The 3,891-nt window shown below is 41.8% G+C and overlaps 1 pseudogene; it reads right to left on the minus strand.

Moving 5' to 3' along the window:
• Positions 1 to 759: 759 nt before the first annotated feature.
• Positions 760 to 1,672, minus strand: LOC128563369 (pre-mRNA-splicing factor RBM22-like; annotated as a pseudogene).
• Between the last annotated feature and the right edge of the window lie 2,219 nt (positions 1,673 to 3,891).

Raw genomic sequence — 3,891 nt, forward strand, 5'->3', positions numbered from 1 at the left:
ACTCATATTAATGCTGCACATCCCCACATTTATATCAAAAATTCACACGCAAATGAAAATGGAAAAACTGCCAATACCTGATTTCTGTCCCCTATCTTTCTGGTTGCAATCATACACTTAAGTCTCTTTTGACACCATGGGGGAAAAAAAAATTCTAATGTTCAGAACTACCAGTAACAGGAATAGAATATGTTTTTTTTAATAATGAAATGTTTTCCCATCATAATGGACTCTTAAGCACTTTCTCCACATATGCAGCATGCTAGCTGAATGTCTTTTGGCATAATTGTTATACGTTTGGCATAGATAGCACACAGGTTGGTGTCTTCAAAAAGGCCTCACCTGCCTCCTGCAAAACACCAATACCTGTGCTCTGGAAGTGCAGATATGTCTTGAAGTCCTGAGCAATTTCTCACACCAGACACTGGAAAGGAAGTTTGCAAATCAGAAGTTCAGTGGACTTCTGATAACATCTGATTTCAGGGAGTGCCATGGTACCAGGCCTGTAGCGATGAGGTTTTTCAGCCCTCCAGTAGAGGGCGCACTCTTGCAAACGGCTTTTGTAGCCAGTTGCTTCCTGGGTGCTTTACACAGGTGTGTTTGCCACAGTCTGCTTTGTACCAGACATGGTAAAAAGACCTCCTTACTTAACCCCCTTCTTCTTTGGCTGGAGCTCCGTGAGCTACAGGCAGCGCTGTGGTGGCCACGAACATAATTCAATTTACTGAGATTTTTAAGTGTCCTTTCTTCTATAGAGCTTCACAGTGGTGATAATGTGCTAGGGGCTGCTGTGTTTCCTGCATGAGCTCCCATCCTCTGAGGGTCCTGAGAAGGATAGTGGATTGATCCTGGAGCCCTCATGAAAGGAGGGGTTGGTCTCATTGGGTGGAACATGTGTGGTCCAAAACCTGGGGGGGGGGCAGTGTTCACCACAGCTGGAGGGCCACTTGGGGGTAAGTTAAAGTAGTTGACAGAGGCTTCTGCTGCTGCAGGAGGAGGAGGAAGAGCTCCTGGCAATCCTGGAACAGGCTCTTGCTTGATCCCAGAGTTTGTGGTTCCCTCCTTCTTTTCTTTTCCTCTAGCTGCTGATTGGGATCTTCCACATTTCACAGTGAGTCTGTGGTCATTGACAATCAAGTTATTAAAGAACTTTTCAGCTGTCACTTCTGCAGCCTGCCTTGTGGCAAACTGGATGAAAGCACAATGACGTCTCTGTACAACAGTGATTGTCCGGATCTCTCCAAACTTGTAAAAATGACTTCTTACATCTGTCTCAGTAATGGTATCACCCAGGCCACCAAGGTATAGTGTGGTGATACTTTTAACCTCTGGTGGGTCCAGACGAGGCATGGTTGAAGCCCACTTTAGAAGCTTATCAGCTACAGGGTCATTGATCCCATAATTTCGGTCTTCAATATTCTGATCAGCAAGGGGGTCATGTGGATCTGTAGGCTTCTCATGTCTGTATGGACACTGCTCTCCTCTCCTGCACTCTCCTTTTACCCAGAAGGAGAAATGTGCGGCAGATTCCTTTTGTAGTATGGTGCAGTCCTGGCCAGTTTGAGCAGCATGTCAGTGGTAGATGTGGCTTTCTCCAGCATGAGTTAGAAATCTCTCTCTCCATGTTCTCTGTATAGTACTCTTCGTTGACATCTGACTTTGGCATCTCATTTTTTTTTTTTTTTATTGTTGGGGATTCATTGAGGGTACAATAAGCCAGGTTACACTGATTGCAATTGTTAGGTAAAGTCCCTCTTGCAATCATGTCTTGCCCCCATAAAGTGTGACACACAGCAAGGCCCCACCCCCCTCCTTCCGTCCCTCTTTCTGCTTTTCCTCCCCCCCATAACCTTAATTGTCATTAATTGTCCTCATATCAAAATTGAGTACATAGGATTCATGCTTCTCCATTCTTGTGATGCTTTACTAAGAATAATGTCTTCCACTTCCATCCAGGTTAATACGAAGGATGTAAAGTCTCCATTTTTTTTAATGGCTGAATAGTATTCCATGGTGTACATATACCACAGCTTGTTAATCCATTCCTGGGTTGGTGGGCATTTAGGCTGTTTCCACATTTTGGCGATTGTAAATTGAGCCGCAATAAACAGTCTAGTACAAGTGTCCTTATGATAAAAGCATTTCTTTCCTTCTGGGTAGATGCCCAGTAATGGGATTGCAGGATCAAATGGGAGGTCTAGCTTGAGTACTTTGAGGTTTCTCCATACTTCCTTCCAGAAAGGTTGTAGTAGTTTGCAGTCCCACCAGCAGTGTAAAAGTGTTCCCTTCTCTCCACATCCACGCCAGCATCTGCAGTTTTGAGATTTTTGTGATGTGGGCCATTCTCACTGGGGTTAGATGATATCTCAGGGTTGTTTTGATTTGCATTTCTCTAATATAGAGAGATGATGAACAGTTTTTCATCTGTTTGTTAGCCATTCGTCTGTCATCTTTAGAGAAGGTTCTATTCATGTCTCTTGCCCATTGATATATGGGATTGTTGGCTTTTTTCATGTGGATTAATTTGAGTTCTCTATTGATCCTAGTTATCAAGCTTTTGTCTGATTGAAAATATGCAAATGTCCTTTCCCATTGGGTAGGTTGTCGCTTTGCTTTGGTTATTGTTTCCTTAGCTGTACAGAAGCTTTTCAGTTTAATAAGGCCCCATTTGTTTATTTTTGTTGTTGTTGCAATTGCCATGGCAGTCTTCTTCATGAAGTCTTTCCCCAGGCCAATATCTTCCAGTGTTTGTCCTATGCTTTCTTTGAGGATTTTTATTGTTTCATGCCTTAAATTTAAGTCCTTTATCCATCTTGAATCAATTTTTGTGAGTGGGGAAAGGTGTGGGTCCAGTTTCAGTCTTTTACATGTAGACATCCAGTTCTCCCAACACCATTTATTGAATAAGGAGTCTTTCCCCCAAGGTATGTTCTTGTTTGCTTTATCAAAGATTAGGTGGTTGTAAGATGTTAGTTTCATTTCTTGGTTTTCAATTCGATTCCAAATGTCTATGTCTCTGTTTTTGTGCCAGTACCATGCTGTCTTGAGCACTATGGCTTTGTAGTACAGACTAAAATCTGGTATGCTGATGCCCCCAGCTTTATTTTTGTTAGTAAGAACTGCCTTAGCTATACGGGGTTTTTTCCGGTTCCATACAAAACGCAGAATCATTTTTTCTAAATCTTGAAAGTACGATGCTGGTATTTTGATAGGAATGGCATTGAATAGGTAGATTGCTTTGGGAAGTATAGACATTTTAACAATGTTGATTCTTCCCATCCATGAGCATGGTATGTTCTTCCATTTGTTAATATCCTCTGCTATTTCCTTTCTGAGGATTTCATCACCTCCTTCGTTAGGTATATTCCTAGGAATGTCATTTTCTTTGTAACTATGGTGAAGGGAGTTGTGTCCTTAATTAGCTTCTCATCTTGACCAGTAGCTATTGGTGTATACAAAGGCTACTGACTTGTGGACATTGATATTATATCCTGAGACATTACTGTATTTTTTGATGACTTCTAGGAGACTTGTGCTTGAGTCTTTGGGGTTCTCTAAGTATAATATCATGTCGTCAGCAAAGAGGGAGAGTTTGACCTCCTCTGCTCCCATTTGGATTCCCTTTATTTCCTTGTCTTGCCTAATTGTATTGGCTAGAACTTCCAGCACTACGTTGAATAGTAAAGGTGACAGAGGACAACCTTTTCTGGTTCCAGTTCTAAGAGGAAAAGCTTTCAGTTTTACTCCATTCAGTAAAATATTGGCTGTGGGTTTGTCATAGATAGCTTCAATCAGTTTTAGAAATGTGCCACCTATGCCTATACTCTTCAGTGTTCTAATTAGAAAAGGATGCTGGATTGTATCAAATGCTTTTTCTGCATCTATTGAGAG

This window comes from Nycticebus coucang, chromosome 13 (genome assembly GCF_027406575.1).
Source record: "Nycticebus coucang isolate mNycCou1 chromosome 13, mNycCou1.pri, whole genome shotgun sequence".
NCBI lineage: Eukaryota > Metazoa > Chordata > Mammalia > Primates > Lorisidae > Nycticebus > Nycticebus coucang.